The sequence below is a fragment of the Onychomys torridus genome, chromosome 21, assembly GCF_903995425.1.
Source record: "Onychomys torridus chromosome 21, mOncTor1.1, whole genome shotgun sequence".
Lineage (NCBI taxonomy): Eukaryota > Metazoa > Chordata > Mammalia > Rodentia > Cricetidae > Onychomys > Onychomys torridus.
Window position 1 is genome coordinate 39,109,252 of NC_050463.1, and position 25,008 is coordinate 39,134,259.

Consider the following 25,008-nt stretch of genomic DNA (forward strand, 5'->3'; position numbering starts at 1 on the left):
TATTTTCTTTCAAACTACCACATAGGGTCTCACTCTGTAATAGTGGCTGGCCTGAAACTCACTATGTAGACCAGACTGGTCTTGAACTCACAGAGATGCACCTGCCTCTGATTAAAGGCCAGTGCTACCATAATACCAGCACTCATGAGGCAGAGGCAGGCAGATCTCCAGGACATCCAGAGCTATGTTAGGAGACCTGTCTCACAAAACAAAAAACAAAAACCCCCAAAACTGTAAAAAGAAAAAATATTTTAAAAAGTAAAAAATAAGTAAGTTAATTAATCAAAGGGAAAAGAAACTGGGTATGGTAGCTCATAGTATAAGAGCCTATACTCCTAGCACTTAGGAAGTGGAAGCAGGAGGGTTAGAGTTCAAGGTCATTTGAAGCTACATAAGGAGTTGGGAACCAGTTTGGGCTACCTAAGACCCTGTCTTAAGAAACACAAAAGAGTAAGACATGCTTCTGCTCACTGCCTGCTTCCCATCTGTCATACCATTGACAGCTTCTTCCATATTCTCCCATCATGATGCCATCCACCATGAAGTAACATGTCCAGGGAGGCCGGCAGGGAGGGCCAAGCTGTTTTCACATTTATCCTCCAAAACTGAGAGCTAAACAAACTTCCTTCTTTACAGATTACCCAGTTTGGACATTCTATGATAGTGAGAGAAAACAGACTGATAGTATGTTCTAGGAAGAGCTACTTTCTTTTCACCAATGCACAGGAAACCATGAATACTGAATCTGAACCTGCTGTCTAACCAGGAAGCTTTCAATATTACATATGTATTTTTCTAGTAAGGGTACATCTCTAGTTTAATGACAAAGCAAGAAAGCACGTGTTTTGAAAGTGTCTGTTCCTGATGGTGTAGAATATAGATGATAGCAGGTAGCTTTTCCTTGAAATCATCAACTACTTAATTCCTAAGCATATGACTCCCTGACTCACCTCCTCACAAGCTGAGAATCACCCCAATGGTATGCAATTATAATCTGGAAGTCACAAAAGTGTGGTACATCTGCAATGATATGGGGACTTTTGGTCAACTTTTGCTTCTGCCCTAGTGAGAGATATTAAATAAGGTCATGTGTAGTTAGAGTTTCCCTGCCTGGCCCAGTCAGGACAAATCTCTCTTACCCGCCAGTCCCACAGTTGCTCAGACCCAACCAAGAAAGCACACAGAAACTTATATTGCTTACAAACAGTATGGCTGTGGCAGGCTTCTTGTTATCTATTTCTTCTATCTTAAATTAACCCATTTTTGTTAGTCTATACTTTGCCACATGGCTTGTGGCTTACCAGTGTCTTTACATGTTGCTTCTCATGGCGGCAGCTGGTGGTGTCTCTCCCAGCCTTCTACTTCCCAGAATTCTCTTCTCTCTTGCCCCGCCTATACTTCCTGCCTAGCCACTGGCCAAACAGCATTTTATTTGTACAGAGAGATATCCACAGCACTCCCCCTTTTCTTTTTTTTGTAAGGAAGGTTTTAACTTTTACATAGTACAATTACATATAACAAAACAATTATCAAGCAAGAATTACAGTTACAATATTAAAGAAGATATCCTATCTATCTTATATTTATGAGTCTAAGGTCTTATATCTAATGTATCTTTTATCATAACTGAGGAAATTATAACTATCTAGTCTTCAACCACATCAAAGACCTCAGAAGGATATAATATTACCTGAGAACCGGGAGAAGGATGTAAGCATTTTTCAGGAGTCTTGCAAGAGTAGACAGAGACAGCTGGCAGTCTGGACAGTCACCTAATGTTCCTTTGTAAAGTTGGGGCATTTGTCTTCAGCCCACAGAGCTAGAGTATCTCGGTCACTTCTCTCAGTGTCCTGTAGAATGTCTGGCAGTTTCCCCTGTGAAGCAGGAACCTGAAGGACCATTTTGTCAAGCAAAGTTCAGTGGTCATCTTTCTATGGGTCCTGTATGTCCAGTTGATCGAGCAGTCCAGGCAAGAACAGTTTCTTGGCCAAATGGCTATTTTTGCAAGGTGAAGATAAACTCCATATGAAGTGTCTTCAATGCCCATCCTCCTCTCTGAAGTAAATTGGTGCTGCCAGGAGCAGACATGTCTCACTGTCCAGAAAGTCTAAATTTTAAAAGTATTTTAAATGCCATATTCTGTAGGTCTTAGAAGTATTTGAAGATTACCTATCTATTTGAAATATCTCTATGTATATCTAGAAGACTTAACTAACATGGCTACGAGTATGATTATCATAGATGACTAATTATTAATCTATTTTTAATTATCCATTTCAATTTAAAATGAGCTGTACAAACATAATACCTTAAACAGGAGTAGAAATATACACACAGTATAACAAAATTAACTTTAAGTTTGTATCAATAGACTAAAATCTATACCAATGTAAAACATTTTAAATGAGTTGTTGCTCTTTTAGAAGTAAGTTCATTAATCTACCCTTTCATCCTATTATATCTATATCATATCCCCCTTTCTTCTTTAGAGTTTCCCTGCCTGGCCCAGTCAGGACAAATCTCTCTTACCCGCCAGTCCCACAGTTGCTCAGACCCAACCAAGAAAGCACACAGAAACTTATATTGCTTACAAACAGTATGGCTGTGGCAGGCTTCTTGTTATCTATTTCTTCTATCTTAAATTAACCCATTTTTGTTAGTCTATACTTTGCCACATGGCTTGTGGCTTACCAGTGTCTTTACATGTTGCTTCTCATGGCGGCAGCTGGTGGTGTCTCTCCCAGCCTTCTACTTCCCAGAATTCTCTTCTCTCTTGCCCCGCCTATACTTCCTGCCTAGCCACTGGCCAAACAACATTTTATTTGTACAGAGAGATATCCACAACAGTCATGGATTTCCTGTGTCTAAAGTCTATCATTTATGTTTTAAGGTGAGGAAAGCTATGCTCAAATGTAGATGGTATATTCTGTATCACCAGCCAGCTCCCAAATAACCACACAGAGACTTATTATTAATTATAAATGCTCAGCTGATAGCTTAGGCTTATTTCTTAACTAGCTCTTACAACTTAAATTAATCCATTTCTATTAACTTACTTGCTGCCACGTGGTTCATGTCTTGTTACCTCATCTTGTACATGTTCTTCCTCCTCTGTGTCTGGCTGGCAACGCTGCCCTTCTTCATCCCAGAGAGCTCTCTACCTGTCTGCAAGTCCTGTTTAACCTCTTCCTGACTAGCTATTGGCCATTTAGCTCTTTATTAAACCAATGAGAACAACACATCTTCACAGTGTACAAAAACGATTGTTCCACAACACTCTATTGTGAAGAGGAGCAAGCATCTGCCCCTAAGAAACAATAGTAAGTTAAGAAAAGGTTTGAATGAAAAGTGTCCTCCACAGACTCATGTATTTGAACACTTGGTCCCCAGTTGGTGAATCTGTTGGGCAAGGCTATAGACCCTTTAGGAGGTACAGTCTTGGAGGAGGTACATCACTGGGAGGGTGGGCTTTGAGGGTTTATAGCCTCACCTTGCTTCCTGCTGGCTCTCTGATTTCTGTGTGATATGGAGATGTGTTATTTCAGCTTCCTGCTCCTCCTACTTGTTGCCCCCTCCATTATGGACTCTTCCTTTGGGAACGTAAACCAAAATAAACTCTTCCTTCTCCAAGTAGCTTTTAGTTATGGTGTTTCATCACAGCAACAAGAGTGACTAACTGAATAACCCACTCTATCCCTGTATATTTATACCCAGGAAATTCCCTCTGGCTTTTCCTCTAATCAAAAGACCTCTTCATCAAAGGGTACTACAACACACGTAATTACAACAGTGCCGGTCTTGTGCACAAACCTGCCATAGCTTATCTGAGCTAGGATAACTGTTCCCAGAACCCAAACACTGAGATCCAGATACATACAGCAATACTGCATATCATGGTGGAACAGTGGACAGTCAGTGTTTAGCTAACAGTGGAGGCATTTTTGTGGCTGAGGTTTTGGGCATAAGAGTGGAATTCAAGTTAGCCACCATCAGCCATGGGTATAAAGATGTGGTAGAACTACATCAGGATGGAAACAAAACGTTGGGAGAACTCCTGTACCTGACACTGACTGTTTCAGCTGGACAAGAAACATATTCAGTGTCTCTTCGGCTCATTCGATGACAGTGAGCGTTAAGGCATTTCTTCAATTTAGAAATGAAAATTTGGTATAAATCAAGACTCTGCCAACATAGGAAGGCTGACAAAACTAGGCTGTCTTGGAAAAGAGGGGAGCTTATGGTAGCGATGCATTGGCAGGCTGTGAGCTCTTGCTTTATTGCAGAATCAGAATCGGGTTCAAACATACCGAGATGCTATGAGGAGCTGCCTCAGCAAACATGGCAGATGTTACCCTAACCTGACATCTACCAGGCTACTCTTGGTTGGCAGAACACACCAAGGCCCATGGGAGTGGAACAGACCCATAACTGGGTGGCCTAGACGCTGACAAAGAGTGTTCAGAGGATTTCTATTGAGTGATCAGGAAATCTGTTCCCCAAGAATTCAACTTAGCACTGACTAAACTCTTATTCCCCATGGCCAGAGTTTCTTCAAGCTAACGAGAGATGCCTCTGTTACTGGAGATTTTGGAATATGAACCTGCACCCTGGCAGTCCTAACAAGCTAGATTCAACCACTCACCCTCAATTTGTCAATTAAAAAGACAAGTTGTAGTGAGAAGCATAGAAAGGAAACTCGTTCAATGTCATCATAGCTGGAGGAGGAAGAAATAAAGAGGAACAGTGACCCTAAGTCCATCCTCCAGGTATTGATGGGAGGTTCAGGTTTATAGGAGACAAATGGTATGCTTACATCAACAATTCTGGTAAAGGCATTGTCTTGGCCTCTGATCTAACCTGAAGGTGGTCTGACGAGATGCCAGACTATGAAATCTCTTCCAGCGAGACAAGTTCCTCCTCTGACTGGTACTAAGGCTCCAGCCTTTCCTTTGCCCTAGCACGAGATTGCTGGAGAAATTCCAATGTCTTGGGAGCCACTGTCTGTAGTCTGATAGCCAAAGAGAGAGAACCATATGGGTCTCTATTTAGAATTTGTTCCCTCCTCCAAGATGCTTACAGCTTTACTAAGTACTGTACTGCAACTGCAGACCTCACGGAAAGATATACTGGTCCAGATGAGTAACACAGCTTTCAAAAGTGTTTTACTTGGGGCTGATGAGATGCTTGTCACCAAACCACATGACCTAATTTTGGTTCCCAGAACCCACATGGAGGAAGAAGAAAACTGACACCCACGAGTCCTCAGACAGTCACGTGCCTACCCCTCAAATATAGGAATAAATGTAGGTTAGAAATATTTTAATTGCAATTTTTTTTTTGTTTTTGTTTGTTTTTTTTGTTTTGTTTTTTGAGACAGGGTTTCTCTGTGTAGCTTTGTGCTTTTCCTGGAACTCACTTGGTAGCCCAGGCTGGCCTCGAACTCACAGAAATCCGCCTGGCTCTGCCTCCCGAGTGCTGGGATTAAAGGCGTGTGCCACCAACGCCCGGCGGCAATATTTTTTTTAACAGCAAAAAGGTATATTAGATCTGCCTGTGGGGAACTTGACTGGCAAGAATATAGAATCCAGAAAACAGTGGCCCTTCTATTTGACTGATGGGCAGAAGGGCAGGAAGAACACATTACAGGACGACAAAGATCCCAACCTGAAAGGAGTACAGCCAGGCTGGGGATGTACTTACTTGGTGTGCAGAGTGCTTGGCTAGCATACACAAAGCCCTGGGCTCCTTCCCCAGCTCGTTGTTAACTGGGAGTGATGGTGCATATCTGTAATCCTAATACCAGGGAGATAAGGGCAGGAAGTTCAGGAGCTCAAGATTATCCTTAGCTACTAAGTGAGTTCCTGGACAGCCTGGAACACATGAGACCATCTCTCTAAATGAATAAATATACAAAATGCTTGTTTAAAGAAATCAAAGGAGGCCGGGCGGTGGTGGCGCACGCTTATAATCCCAGCACTTGGGAGGCAGAGGCAGGAGGATCTCTGTGAGTTCGAGGCCAGCCTGGTCTACAGAGCTAGTCCAGAACAAGCTCCAAAAGCTACAGAGAAACCCTGTCTTGAAAAACCAAAGGAGAAAAAAAAAAGAAAGATAGAAATCAAAGAAGGGTTGGGGACTTAACTCAATGGTAGAGCACTTGCCTAGCAAGGGCAAGGCTCTGGGTTCCGTCCTCAGCATTGGAAAAACAAAACAAAACAAAACAAAGAAGCCGGGTGGTGTGTGGGAGTCCATGGAGAGACCAGCTCCAACCTGCTCCCAACTTTTGAAGGGTTCTTAGGTGAAAGAGAGAGGAATGAGGAAATAGCAGATAGAAAGAGAGATCTAAACAATAAGAAGAAAGACAGGAATGCAGGATAGCTTTGGGAGTGCCTGGATCAATACCCACCAGCTTCGTCCTTTATTCAAAAGTGCTTTTTATAATATTGCCAAGGGGAGAGGTAAAAGACCTCCCCCTTGCAAGATCAAAGCACACTGTACAGCCCAGAATAGACCCTTTCAAACACCTGGTAACCATGCTCATGGCCAAATCATCCATTATGCAGCCTTGCTGGGTAAAGCAAACTCAGATTCTCTGACCAAGTAATTTGTCACTAGGAAGCCTCTGTGGACTCCCACAGACCCCCCTTCTTAATGATGTAAAGTGAGGGTAACAACTCTATTCAGATCTGAATCAGGTCCCCACAAGAGCTCTCAAGTAGCTGGATTACCATGGCATCACTCCAGCTCCCTTTGGCTGTCATACTTCCCAGTAAAGGAGCAGAGGATGACCAAGATAGATGGCCTTTTGGAATGGGTCTAAGATGTCTGTAACAGTCTTGGCTGCACCAAGCCTTTTTTTTTTTTAATCAATAAACTCCTGATACAACCACATCAAACCTAAGAACTCCTTAGCATCACCATTAACCTTAACAGGTTAACATAATTCTAGAATGAATATTACTATGCATAATTACAATTTTCACAAACTTACATCCAAAAGCAATGTCTCAGTAGAACTATGTACACTTTACAAACTTTAGCAAACATCCAAAAGCAGTTTCTTAATAGAATTATACAAAATATAGGGTACATCAACACAAGTTAACATTAATCCACTCAAGGAACAAGAAAAAAATTTTGTTTAAATTGAAGAGGCTGAGGAATATTAATTTCCCCTTTTCCTTATAATGTTTTAAGCTGCATCTTGAGCCTGGGTAGAAAAAAAAACAAAAACTTCTCTATTTCTACCAAACAGTTCCATTTTTTACACAAACAGTTCATGAGTCACCACAGTTAATAAAGCATGTATGCCTACACCAAACAATTCATAAGTCATCACAATTAATAAAGTCTATATGCATGAGTGAATTCAAAATTGCCCCACTGCCATTGAATCACTACTGTCCATCCCATTTCTTAAATCTGAAAAGTTCAAAAAGACAGTTCTGGTACAAGTCTTACTCGAAATCAGGGCCTGGCTTGTCAGCTGCCCTGAAGTCCTTCTATAGCAGTCCAAGTAATAATGACCCTGAAGCAAACAGCTCCAAATATAGGGTGGGGATATGACACAACTACTCTACTGTAAATTACTTTATATTAAACGTTCACCATATTCCTTGACCTAAAGCCTATATTCCTCAAACTAAACTTCACAAAACTTTTATGACTAACTTTAATAGAGAGAGAGAGAGAGAGAGAGGGAGGGAGAGAAACATAGACAGAGAGAGATACTTGCTGCAGCCTAACTTTAACTACTTTGCTTTATATTTACAATTTTACTCCCGAAGATTAGAATATCACTGCTTCCTTTAATTAATTAATTAATTAATTAATTAATTAATTAATTAAGGGCATGCCCCCTTAACCCATTGTGTTCCTTCTCTTTGTCCTCTGTATCTGAGTCCCATGTTCAGGACACCATCTGTGGGAGCCCGCTCCCACCTTTTGAAGGGTTCTTAGGTGGAGGAGAGAGGAATGAGGAAATATCAGATAGAAAGAGACTTAGCTGATGAGAATAAATACAGAAACACAGGCTTGCTTTGGGAGGACCTGGATCAATACCTGTCAGCCTTCTCCTTTATTCAGAAGGGCTTGTTACAACATGCAAAGGGGAGAGGCAAAAGATCTCCCCCTTGCAAGATCAAAGAACACTATACAGCCAAGTGCAGACCCTTCTAAACACCTGGTAACCACACCCGGGGCCACATCATCCATTATGCAGCCCTGCTGGGTAAAGCAAGCTCAGACTCTCTGACCCTGAGTAATTTGTCACTAGGAAGCCTATGTGGGCTCCCTCAGTGGTGGCAGTGGTGGCACACACCTTTAATCCCAGCACTTGGGAGGCAGAGGCAGGCTGATTTCTGAGTTCGAGGCCAGCCTGGTCTACATAGTGAGTTCCAGGACAGGCAAGGCTACACAGAGAAACCCTTCCTCAAACAAAGAAACAAACAAAAGCAACAACAACAAAAACAAACAAATAGAAGAGAAGAAACATATTCTAAGAACAAAGGTGCTCTGCACTAAAACATGTGCACAAATGTTTATTGTTAATAATAGACAAGGTAGAAACCACCAAAATATTCATTAGTTGATGAATGACTAAACAAGATGTGAAATATCCAATGCAATAGAATATTATTTTCCCAATGAAAGGAATGAGGTGCCTCTGACATGGACGAACCTTCAAAAACTCAAGTGAACCAAGCCAGTAACATGAAATCATTAATAACTGCATTTTAATAAAATACATAAGTCAGTGATCTATTTAGATGAAAAGTATTATAAACGGTGGTGTACAATTGTGATCCCAGAACTTTGGGGTGCTGAGGTAGGAAGATCCCAACTTTGAGACCTGTTGAACTACACAGTCTCAAGAAAAACTAAAGGAAGCCGCTCTTTAGTGGTTGCTCAGAAGTAGGAGGAGGGAGAGGTGAATGGTAGCATGAAGATTACACACTTTCTCTTTGAAGTGGTGAAAATATTCTAAAAATGGCTGTGGTAATGGGTACACACATTTGCAGACATAAACAAACAAACAAACAGCGAGGGGCTAGCTAGAGAGATGGCTGGGGGCTAAGAACACTGACTGCTCTTCCAAAGGACCTGGGCTTAATTCCTAGCATCCACACGCCAGTTCGCAGCTCTCTGGAACTCCAGTCGCAGTCCAGGGCACATGTGGCATACAGACATGCAAGCAAGCGAAATATCCACACACATAAAATAAATAACAATGTCAAAACGTGCAGAATAGTAAATGTTAAATGGATAAATTATAAAATATGTAAATTCTATCTCCATAATTCTGCTTCAAAATTAGAACTAACAAGGTTGTCTACAAATCTAAGTACCGAATAATATGCAGAAAAATTGTTAATAAGAGCATGGGGATATATATATATATATATATATATATATATATATATATATATATATATACTCACACACACATACATATAAGAAATTTATTTATTTATTTATTTATTTATTTATTTATTTATTTATTTATTTATTTATTTATTTATTTATTTATTTTGAGCTGAGGACCTAACCCAGGGCCTTGCGCTTGCTAGGCAAGCGCTCTACCACTGAGCTAAATCCCCAGCCCCTGGGGAAATACATTTTACTGAAGGCAAAATTAAATCTCATTTTCCAGGGCTGACGAGATGGCGTGACACTGAAGAGGGCTCATTACTTCCACAAAGCACCCTGGTTCGGCTCTCAGCACCAACACAACCATCTATAACTCTAGTTCCAGTGGATCTGACGTTTTTTGGCCTCCATGGGTTCCTGCATACATGTGGTGCACATAAACACGGACAAACACACATATAACTAAATAAATAGATTTTTAAAATTACATTTTCTGCAGATGCCTACACGAAAGAGACATTCAATACTATGATTTCAATATGATAAGTTCCAAAAGAGGATGTATAATCAAGTCATTGGTTATTGTATATTAATTGATTATTGGTAGTCACATTGATTATTTTACTTTTCTGTTCACCGTGGTGCTGGCTTCCATCGCCAGGGCCTCATGCATGTTGGGTAAGTACTCTTTCATTGAGCTTGATCTCCAGATCTTTTTTTGTTTGTTTGTTTTTTGAGACAGGGTTTCTCTGTCTAGTTTTGGTGCTCTGTAGACCAGGCTGGCCTCAAACTCACAGAGATCTGCCTGGCTCTGCCTCCCGAGTACTGGGATTAAAGGCGTGCGCCACCACCACCTTATTTATTTATTTATTTATTCATTCATTCATTCATTCATTCATTCATTTATTTATTTATTTAAAGACTATTTGAGACTAGGCCACTATGTAGCTCAGACTAGCCTTAAATTTATCATCTTCCTGTCTCAGGCTCTAAGGAATCTGGGATTACAAGTATGTATCACAACGCCCAGCTGCACACAAATGATTTTAACAGAGACAACTTAACACAGGAATTAGTTACACAGGCATCCAAGAAATGACAAACAGAACGGGTCAGTGAAGAAATGTAACAACTGCAGCAAATACCGACTCTCCTGGGGAAACAAAAGGAGGCGGACATTATCTGACCTGAGAACCTAGGAGGATGAATTCCATGTAATAGGCACAAGGATTCCTAAGGAAGGGATGGTCTGGATATTGCTGTAGCTCAGGATCTTGCAGATGTAACCCTGGGTCTGAGGTACTGCCTAGCCTCTGCTTAGTCTTAAGGAAGTACTCTGAGCTAGTTCTAGGAGTGTGCAAAGAAGTTGAAAACAGGAAGCTACTGCTGCAGCTGGGCTGCTGCTGTGTTGTTTGGGGGTCGTTCAGACAGAAGTTACATGCAAACAAGCAGCAGCAGCAGGCTTCTCTTTTCTCCTGGCTTCCAGCATCTCTTCAGCTACCTACCACCCTCAGAGCCTGACAGGTAGCGAGCGGCGAGCTCGCTGGTAAAGCTTGCATAATGGCAACTTCAACAGTGCAAGCTTAGAGCTGAGAGCCGAGGGACTCACCATCCATCAGAAGTGCCTTGATCACAACCACAGCACGAGATGAAAAGAATGAACTGCATAGCTGAGGAAGCCTGAAAAATCAAAACATTGCTGCAAGTCAACCATGCACCACAGCGTGGCTTGGCAATGACCACTTGCTAATTCACAAACTGAGCGGATGACCTGGAGGAAGGCTTGGTTTGATCAGAGTGAAATCAGAAGGCTGACGCAATTAGCAAGAAACTGATCTGCACAGAGGACAAAGGCGTTTACAATAACCAACTCCTGCCTTGTGTGGTGGTGCCTGTCGGTGATCCCAGAATTGAAGACGTGGAGGCAGGAGGATCAGGAGTTTAAGGCAAGCCTTGTCTATGAGTTGAGTTTGAGACCAGCCTGAGCTACAAGAGATCCTGCCCATAAACAAACAAATAAACAAACAGATAAATAAATAAATGTGAAAATAAAACATGAGTGAATGGACCAGTTTTGAATTTCTGGACATCTTTATAAAGGGCTTGTATTAGTAGTATTTAAATTCTTAATTTTATGTGTATGGGTGTTTGGCTTGCATGTATATCTGTGTGCCATCCCTGGTGTCTATAGGGTTTCTCTGTGTAGCCATGGCCATCTGGAACTCACTTTGTAGCCCAGGCTGGCCTTGAACTCAGAGATCCTCCTGCCTCTGCCTCCCAAATGCTGGGATTACAGGTGTGTGCCACTACCAGACGGTGAGGTACAGATTTTGAACCATCATCTGGGTGATGGGACTCAAACTCAGGTCCTCTGGAAAAGCAGCAAGTGTTTTTAACTGCTGAGTCATCTCCTCCATTCCTAGCTTGTCTTATTTTTATAAAGATAACAAAGTTATAAAATGAATTTACAAGACGCTTCACAAACAGTCCGGGGGGCATTTGCATAGGGAATATTAAGATGAAATTGTGTTCTAAGATGTAATCTGCCTAAGTTGATGTTCCTCAATTATAACTGCACATTATAACCACTGAGGAGCTTTTAAAAAATACCAAGGTCTAGGCTCCAGCCCAGACCCATTAAGCCAAAATCTCAGAAGTGGGACTTGGGAATTGATATGCGCTAAATGTTCCCTGAGGGATTGTGATGTGCCACTCTGGTCAAAAACCACTTGAGTCAACAGGTCACATGGATGCAAGGCACACGGCTGTAAAGTCGAGACACTCCATTCTGTCCTAGCTACAAAAGCAGTCACAACCAGAGCTAGGGAAGAAGGAAGAACAGACACTGAATGGGCGATGGGCGATAGCAGCCTGGCCCAAAGCCTGGCTTCCCTTGTTGTGATATAATGCCTGTCAGCAGGAACCAAGAAGGCAACATGTGTTTTTGTTTACATTCTGTGTGTGTGTGTGGGGGTGTGTGTGTGTGTGATATTTTGTTTGTACTCTAACAAAAAAAAAAAATTGCCTGAAGATCAGAGGACAGAGCTAGTCACTAGATGAAACATAGAGGCCAGACAGTGGTGGCACACACCTTTAATCCTAGCACTTGGGAGGCTGAGATCCATCTGGATCTCTGTGAGTTCAAGGCCATGCTGCCCCTACATGAGATTAATCCAGTTTAAAAGGCAAACTGAGCCAGACGGTGAAGGCACACACTCTTTAATCCCAGCACTTGGGATCTCATGCCTTTAATCCCAGCACTAGGAAGGTTGAGACAGGAAATGATATGGCTGGGCAGAGAAAGGCATATAAGGCGAGAGGAGACAGAACCCAGTCCTTTCGGCTGAGGACTCAGAGGCATTCAGTCTGAAGATTCGTGGAGACAGGATCTTCCCCTTTTCGGCTGAGGAGTTGGTGAGGTGAGAAGTGGCTGTGACTTGTTTCCTCTGATCTTTCAGCATTCACCCCAATATCTGGCTCTAGGTTTTTATTATAAGACCAATTAGGTTTCGAGCAACGTGTGGGCGGGGGTGGGGAAGACTTTCTTTCTCCTCCCCACCCATGCTGTGAGTTGGCACCTCATTGTATATTGCTGATTCCAAACGGATAAGGCACACCCCTTACAGAAGCCATTTCTAGTGAGCATGATGGAACTATTGTGATTAGCTTACTAATGCTTCTCAAACATTACTGTGCATAGGTATTGCTTGAGGATCCTTTTAAAATGCAGATTCTGATTCAGAAGGTCTGGCCACGGGCCAACTTTGGCATGTCTAACAAGCTCCCAGGTGATTAGAGAGGCTGGTTGAGGTGTCAATTACAATGTCCGTCTTAACTGCCAAGCACACGAGATGTTTATATTAGCTGAGGAATACATTCTTTCCTTGTAGGTAACTCTAAGGAGAAGCCAATTATAATCACAAGTGCTTAATGAGCATGGCAGATTGCAAAGCATATGTGAAGGCCCAAAATCAAGAAACAGCTCACTGTGCACCGAGAGATGGGCTAAGGCAGAGTCAGAACACTAAAGGGTGGCCTTTACTGTTCTTAAGAACACCAAACCATAAGAGATTCTCTCTGAAAAAGAACTCTTCTGAGTCCAACCAGTATGGGAAACACTGCGTTCTATATCTCTCACTTGGGTATTTACCATGGCTATTTTGATTTTCAAGATGCTGAGTTTTCCTGCAGTAAAGAAACCTTTCCTCAAATAGATAACAACTGGTTGGCAGGGCAGGGTGTATAATATAGGGGATGCAGTACAAAATGAAAACTAGGGGTTGCTCTTCCAAAAACCATTAAGATTTTGTAGATGGTGTCAAGAACCTTAGACCAACTGCAAAGACCTTCTAAGTGAGGCCTTGCCCTAAGGCTCAGAAAGCCAGTACTGCTCGTGAAGAAGTTAGGATTAAAGGGGCAATGACTAGAAAGCCTGTACATATTACAAACACAGACAATAACTATAATATAAATATGGGTTTGGGGTAAGACTCTTGGTTGCACAGAAACTCACTGGACCCAACTTCAGCAAGAAGGACAGGAGGAAGAGGAGCGGTAACAATAATAATTCATTATTAAGGTTTTTCCGCGCAAGTTTCTCAGACTCCAAGTGCTTAGGCAGTCAGCCAGGCACCAAAACAGGCCGAAGAGAAACTTCCACACTGCAGAGAAACACTGCCACAACTCTCTATTCAAGAGGTTCTCCATCTACATCCTCTTGTAAGCCAGTCTCCAAGAGACTTTCTAGGGGTGGGGAGTGTCTCTTTATCCCAACTCTATTTTCTAAGGAAGAGGCTCTGATGGTTCCATCTAATTTGACCTAGACTAAAGAGACCTTCGTTGAGCTGGACAGCGGTGGCACACGCCTCTAATCTCAGCACTCAGGAGGCATAGGCAGGCAGATCTCGGAGTTTGAGGTCAGCCTGGTCTAATAGTGAGTTCTAGGATAGCTAGGGTTACCCAGAGGAGGGGGGTTCAATAATCTAACTCTGTGTCCCAGTATCCTCTACAGTTGATTTGGAATGCACAAGGATATGTTTTTACATAGACAAGCAAAACATGTCCATCCCATAATAACTTAATTTGGGATGCAAATTTTTTTGACAGGGTATCACATGCAGTCCCAGTTGGCCTCAAATAGGAGACTTTCCTGCCTCAGCCTCCTGAGTGCTGAGTTTACAGATGTGGCCAACCTGCATAGCCTGGGGATATTTCTTTTCTTGCTTTCTTTCTTTTTAAACATAAAAACAGGTTATAATTCAAAAGTCCAGGGTTATTTTAAACAGTAAAATATGTTCTCTGTAGAAAATAGTAAAAATGATAACATTTCCCAATAAGCCCTTTTAAGCTAAATGATAGCTGAATTATACATATAAATATTGATTAGATTCTGGGATACAAAAGAAACCTAACTTCATCTGTTCAGAGAGCTATCTATGTTTTACTTAAGTTGTGTAAGTAAGATTCCTATTCACCTTCCCCTTCACTGTTTGATTTACAGCAGACATTTTCCTATAACCTATAATCTAAAAAAAATTTTAGCCTCTCCTCCTGAAAGTACGGCCAGCATTTTCTTTCATCAGCTTGATACAGTACAAATTCTTATCCTAATAGTGAAATGTTTCAGTAAAGCTTGCCCAGTCATCCTAGGGTCTAGCCTCCCTGGATCTGTGGGTTGCAGTCTGATTGTTCTTTGCTTTACATCTAGTATCCACTTATGAGTGAGTACATACCATGTTTGTCCTTCTGGGGTTGGGTTACCTCACTTAGGATGATATTTTCTAGTTCTATCCATTTGCCTGCAAATTTCATGCTGTCATTGTTTTTCTCTGCTGAGTAGTACTCCATTGAGTATATGTACCACATTTTCTTAATCCATTCTTCAGTTGACGAGCATCTAGGTTGTTTCCAGGTTTTGGCTATTACGAATAATGCTGCTATGAACATAGTTGAGCATGTATCTTTGTGGTATGATTGAGCATTCCTTGGGTATATGCCCAAGGGTGGTATGGCTGGTATGGCTGGGTCTTGAGGTAGATCAAATCCCAATTTTCTGAGGAACCGCCACACTGATTTCCACAGTGGTTTTATACTCCCACCAACATTGGAGAAGTGTTTCTTAATGGAGGGAGGGAGGGAGGGAGGGAGAGAAAGAGAGAGAGAGAGAGAGAGAGAGAGAGAGAGAGAGAGAGAGAATGTATTCTGGATGGACATGCTGCTGGAATGGACATCCAAGATGGGATGCCTGAAGTAGGGATCTGAGCACCATGAGTTGAACTGAATATGTGTGATGGATGGCAGTGAGAACTTATTGCACCAAATGAGACCAATGACGGGAAGGCTACCTGTCAAGTGGGGCTTGTATTAGTGGAGAGATGGGAAGGAACTGTCTGCAGCAGTATTTGGGGAGTTAAAAACCTCTGAGGCTTGGCGATTTAATTTATGTGGGGAGTGGAGGAAAGCAGGAAAAGTAGAAGTCATTTGGGAGTGTATTGATTATGAAATTGCTAACTGGAGACAAAGTAAGGGTCCAGGATAGGGTGCAGATAGAACTTCAGTTCTTAGCATGTTTGGGCACAAGACTGATACTCAAGTGGGAGCCTGGAACTTGGGCAGGAGGTGAAGACTTATATGGTGCTGAGATTTGGATGTATCTCCAAATGTTTATGGGTTGGATTTATTTATTTGTTTGTTTATATAGGGTTTCTCTGTGTTGCCTTGGTTGTCTCTAGACCATGCTGGCCTCAAACTCATAGAGATCCTAACTCATAGAATCCTTCCAAGTGCTGGGATTAAAGGTGTGTGCCACCACCGCCCAGCTTTGGGTTGGAATCTTAGAATCCAGTACAGTCGGGCAGTGGTGGCACACACCTTTAATCCCAACACTCGGAGGCAGAGCCAGGCCGATTTCTGTGAGTTTGAGGCCGGCCTGGTCTACAGAGCAAGTTCTAGGGCAGGCTCAAAAGCTACACAAAGGAGCCCTGTCTTGAAAAGCCAAAAAAAAAAAAAAAAAAAAAAAACCACCCAAAAAAACAAAACAAAAAAAAACCCAACAAAAACAATAAACCAAAACCAGTACAACAGTGTTGGAAAGTGGGAGCCTAATAAGAGGTGGGATTAAGGACTTGGGGAGATGGCTCAGTTGGTGAAATGCTTGCTGCAGGTGCAGGGCATTGTGGCAGCGCTAGGCAGGCAGAGACGGGATTCCTGCGACTCACTGGCCAGCCATGTCAAATTGTTGAGCTCCAAGCTCAGTGAGAGACAAGGTGGAGAGCGTTTAGGGAAGAAACCTATGTCCATCAACTTCTGGCCTCCAAGCGCCATGCACACACATGCGCACCTGCACAAACAAAAATATGAATGTACCTTTTTAAATAAGGTGGGATTAGTTTAAAGGGCCCCCCCTTCATGACTTAGTATCAATATTAAGGGAGTGGGTTATAAAAGGAAGCTCAGCCCTTCCTCTCCTGTTCTATTGTCCGTTTGCACCTCACCATGGGATTACACAGCACCAAGGATCTTGCCAGAGAGTGGTACTTTAGCATTGGACTTACTTCCTAGTCTGCAAAAGCTTACGAAACAAATTTCTTTATAAATTACCTCACTTGGTATTCTGTCAAAGCAACACAACACTAAGATAAATTTTAACCTGAGTCCGTTTTTTATAATGATAAAAATCCACACAGCTCCTGTGTTTAACAGGCACTAGGAGACATCACATGAACAAAACACACATAGTCCCTGGCCTGGTGGAGCTCACAGCTGCCCAGAGAAGACATTAAAATCGGGCAATTCCAAGGCCCTGGATATTTATGAAGTACAGAAATGTCAAAACCAGCGGTAAGCCCTTAAGAACCAGTCCCACACGTGCCCATGCTCTCCAAGAGAGCTGTGATAGGGAGTGGTCCCAATGACTGTGACCGAATCTTTGGAGTCATTGCTGTTCTCTGCAGATTTCAAGGAAGCCCATGCCTCACCGGGGCAGGTCTGGAGTCGGTCAACTGGCGACAAGAAAACATTTCGTCTGCTACTTAGATCAAGTTAGTTTCCTTTGTGCTTACACAGTATCCGGGTCTCATCACTTGCTGGGAGTCGGCAACACCTGCCCACTTCTGAGAAGTCACTAGGAGACTAGACAGTAGACAAGACATTTGCGGGCGTGCAGTTTTTCCCTCCTGCATCACCAACATCTGGATAAAAAGGGAGCTAAACGGCGGAACGGTAGGGGCCAGCATGCCGGAAGCGAAGCGCGAGACGGACCCCAAATTCGGGGGCGTGGGCAGCGAGCGGTGCTTGCGGGCACAAGGCAGTCGGAGGGAGAACAATGAGATCTCCGGGAGGGAGAAGAGGATGGATAAAACCTAGCCTCGAACAGAAAAAAGTCAGGCTTTTTTTTCTTTTCTTTTCTTTTCTTTTGCAAGATCCACCAGACGAGGCGTGGATCCGCCCCGGGGAGCAGGGCTCCACCGGGCGAGCGCGAAGCCCCAGCCCTGAACCTACAAGGCAAAACGCCGGGGAGGTGGGTGGGTGGGTGGGGAGTGAGTGCACGCCCGATGGCGGCCGCACGCGCGAAGAGGAGCGCCGCGCCAGTGCGCAGGCGCGCGCGGGGTGGGGGGTGGGGGGTGGCGGCGGGTGGGCGGGGCCTCGGCCGGCCGAGCGCGCGGCGCGCGGGGAGAGAAGCTGCTACGCACAGCCCGGGAGAGGCGCCGCGTCTGGGTGAGCGCGGCCCGCCCCCCCCTCCTCTCCGCCCCTTTTCTCCCGCAGTGCTTTGCGCGCGGCCGGTGGGCGGGGGAGGGAGGGGAGGGGAGGCGGCGGTGGCAGCCATGTTGTTGTGAGTCTCTGTGCCTCACCCTCGGTACTTCGGTGGTTCGGAGGAGGAGGGGGGGAGGAGAAGAAGGAGGTGGGGTGGGGGGGAGGGAGGTAGGAGGAGAAAGAAGACGTCGCCGCCACCGGAGGCGGAGGGGGAAGGACGGAAGGACGGACGGACGGACGGACGGACGGCCGACCGACCGAGAGCGTCGCCGCCGGTGCCCAACGGTCGGTGTCCCCGGCTGAGGCAGCGCGGCCGCGGCAGCAGCAGCAACAGCAGCAGCAGCCCTGTAAGTCAGCCCGTGCTTCAGCTCCGTCTGGTCCGTGGGGCGCCGCGGGGGGCCGGCCGGCCGGCTCCGGGCTTTGTGTGGCGGCGGCCTCCCCGGGAGCAGGCCTCCCTCGAGGCGGGAACAGGCCCAGGCCCGGGCCCCGGCCCGGCCCAGCCCGGCTGTGCGGCGGCGGCGGCAGCGGCGGCGGCGGCGGCTTTGCGGCCTGGGGCCCGGCTCGCACAATGCCGGGGGAGGGGAGCCGGAAGGGGGTGTGCGCCGGCGGGGGAGGGGGACGAGCCGCTCGCCGCTTTCCCGCTTCCTTCCCGCGCCCTGCGCCCTGCGCCCTGCGGCCGCCTGGCTAAGCTCGCTGGTCGGTCGGAGCCGACCGGCCCCGCTTCCCTCGCCGGCCTTAGTTAGGGACCAAAGAGAAAGCCGTGTGTGTAGGTCTGCCTTCCGGCCTCCGGCCAGCCGCTGGCTTCCCCGCCGTCTGGAAGCGGCAGCACGGTGGAGCTAAGAGGAAAGCGTGCGAGTTGGAAGTGGGTGAAGCGGGAAGGAGTGGTTTTAGGAAAACGAGTCTTGGGGTGGTGGGATGGGGTGGGTGGGGAGGTGGGGAGGGGTGGCGGGGGGTCGCGGGGGAGGGGTGCGGAGGGTGTGTTCCCCGAGGCCTTGCGGGCGTCCGGGAAAAACCTTGGCGTACCGACGGGGATGAGAAAGGACCTCATCAGGACTTGGGAGGATTCGACCTGTTCGGGTGCCTTAGTAAGGAACATGGTGGTTTTTTCTTTCTTTCCTTTTTTATTGTTAGAGGGACGTCTTTCGATGCTCGGGAGAATGTGTAACTTTCAAGCCGACTTGAAATATTTGAGCTCTAGTTTGGTGTGTGAACACGGTCCGATTTGGGGGGTCGGAGCGGGGGGGGGGGGAGTAAACTGTGCCTAGGTGGTGCCCAAACACGTGTAAAGTTAGTGCTTCTTTGCAGGAACACAGCCACAGAAACCCTGCTTTTCTTCACTCAGCCTTTTTATCCTGTAACACGTTTGAACTTTTGGGGAAGGGAATGGATTGCGGACATTTTATGTGCAAGAAGCCAAAATGTCTTGACAGTTCCTTCGGGTTTTAAGAAATCTGGACTGGAGGCAGAGGTTTTCTGTGAGGGTTTTGGGGGGGAATGATTTTAGATGCTTAACAGGATCTAATGCCCGGAAAGGATGCAGTGTGTTACGGAAGCATTCTAAGGAGTTACCTTGGCGTGTTAAAAGCTTGTTCATGGCTTAGATTCGTGACTCTTCACCATGTGACCGAGTGAATTGCAGGATGATATAGGATATTCTGGCCAGGAATCCTGTTTAAAAACACAAAGATGGATATTTTTAATTGGTTAATAATAAGCCTCTTGCTAGTCTAATATCTTGCTTTTTATAAATGAGTTACGTCATGTGAACAAATAGTTGACGGCATTATTATTTTTTTTTTTGCAATTTTCGGGGAAATTAAGTTTTGTAGTGCTGTCTTGGTGTTTTGGAGCACAGCACTTCCCCACGAAAAAGTTAAATAACTTTTTGTTTTTCAGAAACTTGCTGCAGTGTTGAGGGTTTTTGTTTTATCTTTCTTATTTTGTGTCCCAGTGTAGCCACTTTACCTTAAGTGGCTTTGCCGTGAGCACTATGAGCATTTTCAGACAATCTAAGCTGTTTAGTTTTTAATGAAATTTCTTTGTCTTGAGTCCAAAGTTCCTTTAGGTGGTTCAGTATTTAGTAAGATTTTAAAGTAACTTTTTCTTAAAAATTGTATTACATTTTTACTGAACTTTCTTCCCGTGTATTTTTGTTTGTGGCACGTCTGGAGGTCAGAGGACAGATGGTGGGTATCGCTTCTCTCTTCCCACCATGTGGATCCCAGGGATGGAACTCGGGTGGTTAGGCTGGAAGCAGGCCTCTACTGCCTTGCCTGCTGAAGATTTTAAAGTAACTTCTTAATAAGAGTACAAAAACGTGAATTTTCCCTGAACCTTTTAAACTTATTAATCTTTCTAGTGTTGAGATAATTTGTCTTTTAAGTATGTATTTACCCAAGTTATCAGAAATACTAAGCGATTTAGGCCAAGTGTGACATCCAGAACCAATCTTCTCATCAACCAAGACTGCCTCTGTGTGTGTGTGTGCATGTACTTGTGTAGACAATAGTGTTGTAGGAACTTGAGACCTTGTGCATACAAAGGTGAGTGCTCTACCACCCAGGTACATAGCCTGCCTCCTTTTTATGTATGCTGAGCATAGTAATTTGAAATGGAAGTTGGTTCGTGTATCTTGTCCCACAACATCTTCATGGCTAATTTAGAATTTCATTGGTTTCTAAAATGGAAATGTCTTGTATTTTTCGTATTTGTAAAGCCTATATTTATCTGAAATACAGTATTTGAATACTCAAATCTCACATGCTTTGTTTGACTTGACAATCATCCACAGCTTGACCATTTTACCAACAGGTTAATAAGATTGCACTTGCAGGTGGGTAAATTCGCTTGAGACATTAAATAGATATCTTATCTCATTTTTAAGAAGGCATAAAAACTGTCTGGCTTACACTTACTGACTTTTCTCCTTGTTTGTCTACTAGGTGAATTGTAAGAGGGAATTAAAAACAATGCTGAACCCATTCCTTTTTCCTGAGTGCCCGCCCCCTGCAGAGAATGTGTTCTACCTCAGGAGACCAACCAGGATAGACAGCTTCTTTCTTTTTTTTTCTTTTTTGGTTTTTGAGACAGGTTTCTGTGTGTAGCTTTGTGCCTTTCCTGGAACTCACTTGGTAGCCCAGGCTGGCCTTGAACTCACAGAGATCCGCCTGCCTCTGCCTCCTAAGTGCTGGGATTAAAGGTGTGCGCCACCACTGCCCGGCCATAGCTTCTTTCTATAGCAGAGGACAGTGGTTGTCTACTCTTTAGTAGTTGTTCAATGTTGCCTATGTGTTGGGTTAACTACGCCTTCCAGTGTAGCTTTATCAGTAATATTGTTGGATTACTATCAGTCTAACTTGCCTCCGTTCAGTAGGTTCTGAATGCTGGTGCTGTAGAAGAATGTTGAAACTATAATGGTCTGATAGTGCTATTTATATTGACAAGTCAATTTTTCAAAAATTATTTTGCTTTGTAGTTGAAACGTGATCTTAGGTGTATTTTCAAACCTTTCTAGTGCATGGAACACTAGAATTACATAGATAGGTGCATGGTGATTTTTCTTAATTCTTTTAGAAAATAGTATATATTTAGAGATGAGGTAATACTTTTTCTTTCAATAATTCAAGAGATTGAACTTATAAATGAGAATTTAGGATTTGCCTAGTTAACAAGTATCACCTTATAGAGAGTCATTTTAAATTTTAACAGAATTCTAGACACTTGTCTTCATTGACTTTTTTAAATGAGTAGTTTTTTTGTTTGTTTGTTTGTTTTTGGATGCTTGCCTGACTCCTTTTGAGTCTAAAGTGGCTTAAGAAATTAAAAGTGATTGGATTTTCAAGAATTTTGACAAAAGGATTTTTTTTTAAAGTTAGCCCCATTCTGCAAGTTTAGTCTCAATCCATGTCACTTATTTTCACTTTTCTTCTATTCTTTTGTGGAGGGATAAAAGACTTGAGTACTGAGAAACATCCAGATGTGTCCACCTGATGTGCCTGTCATACTAGCTGCCAACTACAGAAAAGTGAAGTAATTTCAAATGCAAAAAGGTGTCAGTATGTTTTAATTAACTGCAAGCGGGACAGGAAGAAACAAGATCATTATCACCTACTTTCTGGCAAAGTATGTGCTTGGGCTCTACACTGATCCCCCCACATTTGTTTCCTGGAAAGGATTTAGTGTACTTGGCTAGGTTCTAATATACTACAAGACCATCTACTCAGCACTGCGTATCAGACATGTCCAACTCTTGGCCCATCGCTGCATGCCATCAAGATTAGCTGTGGATGCTGCTGAACGTGAAACCCTAAACTCACTTAAAAACATTATGAAATACTTTTGTGTAGTTCTCAAGTATGAATTTCATAGATGACAATGTTGTGTCATCGTGTCAAAAGTTTGGATATCCTTGGAATAAAACCTTTAACTGAGTGCCAACAAATATATGACGTGTTGGGATTGGGAAAGTAGGAGAGTATTATTTCTATATTTATAGTCCTTAAGAAAAGCCTGGTTTCTGTTGTAGTTAATTTGCCAAGAGTAGGAAGTTCTTTTCTTTGTGTGTATGTTCGAGTGTTTGAGCACAGAAATGAATGTGCCACAGTACATGTGTGGAGATAGGAGGGTAACATTGGGTATGAGTCTTTCCACCTTGTTGCAGTTGGGGTCTCTTGTTTGCCATTGCATACAACAGGCTTGCTGGAGTTTTAGGGGTTTCTCTTGTTTTCATCTCCCACCCACCATAGGACCATTGGGGATCTGAACTCAGGTCCTTACTCTTAAGTGCTTTACTGACATCTTGTTTTTCCTTTGGCACCATTTCTGAAAGACAATTACTAGGGATAAATGAGTCTTAACTAAGGTACAGTTGGTTTTATTCAGACAATACAGCTAAGTGATATAGAGAGGCAGAGTGAATCTATCTATAGCCCTGTAACATGCAGTCAAGTTGTAAAGTAGAGAAACAATAGACTGAATTATATGATTTTTGTTATCAAAAAAATTAAATGCACCAGGTACTGATGGCGAGTGCCTTTAATCCTAGCACTAGGGAGGCAGAGGCAGACGTTACCTCAGGGTTCAAGAGTAGCGTAGTATGCAGGGCAAGTTGCAGGACAGCCGGGGTTACACAGAGAAACCCTCCCTGTCTCCAAAATAATAATAATTAGAATAATAATAAGATACAGGTAGGAACTACTTGAACTTCTCCATACTATTTTACATGTACTTTAAAAAAAAAAGATTTATTTATTATGTATACAGAAGAGGACACCAGATCTCATTGCAGATGGTTGTGAGCCACCATGTGGGTGCTGGGAATTGAACTCTGGACCTCCGGAAGAGCATTCAGAACTCTTAACCTCTGAGCCATCTCTTCAGCCCCTATCTGTACTTTTTGTTGTTTTGTTCGAGACAGGGTTTTGAGACAGCCTTGGCTATCATGGAACTCATTCTGTAGACCAGGCTGGCCTCTATCTCAGAGATCTACCTGCCTCTGCCTCTGAGTGCTTCGATTAAAGGCTTGTGCCACCACCGACTTTTATCTGTACTTTTGTGATTAAATAGAATATATTTTTGTAGTAAAATCTGAATCTTGAAGTTAGAAGTTAGTGGTCTAGGTTTTTCCTACAGATGTTCTCTTGTATTTGGGGGGTGGATGGGGTGGAGTGGGGTAGAAAGTAAGTGTAGGACTTTAACCTAGGTTGGTCTGGAACCTCCAGAGAGTATGACTTTGAATTTAAAATCTTGCCTCTGTCTATTAAGTGCTGGGATTACAGGTAAACTGCTATGCCTGGTTTGGACCTTTTAATTGAAGCACAATTGTAATTGATTGTCAGTGAATGGAGACTTCAGTGCTTTCATTTTAAATTGTGTCTTCTACACCAGCAAAAAAGGAGTATTAACATGATTTTTAAATGGTCTTATTAATAAAATCTCAGGGCCAGATAGTAGTGGGGTGATAGCTGAGAGATCAGAGAGAAAAAACAAGCCACAGCTAACCTCACCTCACCAACTTCTCAGCCTATCCTGTTTCCTCAAACTGGAAGCCTCTGAGTCCTCATCCCAGTGGATCTCAGCTGATCTGCTGCTAAAAGCTTAAAAGGCCTCTAGTTCCTTGTCCTCGGGCCTTATAAGTTTCTGCTTCCTGCCATCACTTACTGGGATTAAAGGCATGTCACCATGCCTGGCTGTTTCCAGTGTGGCCTTGAACTCAGAGATCCATGTGGATTAAAAGACTCCTTTTATTCAATTCAAAGATTTGTACAAACCATATATTTTATACTATTTCATGAACCATAATAACATTTAGAGCATTTTAACTGTTACAAAGTGGTTATAAGGTTACAAACCATAATGTTTATAATGTTAAATCAATATTTTATTTAGCCTATATGGAAAAGTTAGTATACATATAAAAACATTCTTTTCTTTTTTTTTTTGGTTTTTCAAGACAAGGTTTTTCTGTAGCTTTGTAGGCTGTCCTAGACTAGCTCTGTAGACCAGGCTGGCTTTGAACTCAACAGAGATCCACCTGCCTCTGCCTCCCGAGTGCTGGGATTACAGGCGTGTGCCACCACTGCCCGGCTCATTTTTCTTTTAAGTTGTCTTGATTATATTATTTTAACATTTACATAAAACATTATGATAGGAGATAGAGAGCTAGCTTAGTCAAGTGCCTGGTTTATAGGCATGAAGATCTGACTTTGGATTCCTGGACAGCCCATATAAAAAGCCAGGCATGGTCATGGATGTCTATGACTTCAGTTCTGGGGGTGGGTGGAAACAAGCTGATTACTGAAAGTCATTGATGAACTTCAAGTTAAGCTCTTGCCTTGTCTCAGTACATAAAGCTGGAATGCCAAGATACCTAATATCTGCCTCTGGCCTACT

The 25,008-nt window shown here is 43.4% G+C and overlaps 1 protein-coding gene across 3 annotated transcripts in view; it reads left to right on the forward strand.

The window, feature by feature from the left end:
• Positions 1 to 18,285: 18,285 nt before the first annotated feature.
• The window catches only part of Pum2 (pumilio RNA binding family member 2), a 78,200-nt gene continuing 71,477 nt past the window's right edge, over positions 18,286 to 25,008 (forward strand). For 2 of the 3 annotated variants that reach the window (XM_036170593.1, XM_036170595.1), the window contains exon 1: positions 18,287 to 18,464. The gene's annotated coding sequence lies outside the window, so the exon portion shown is untranslated. Of the gene's footprint in view, positions 18,465 to 25,008 lie in introns of all 3 variants that reach the window. The other variant, XM_036170594.1, reaches the window with a different exon arrangement.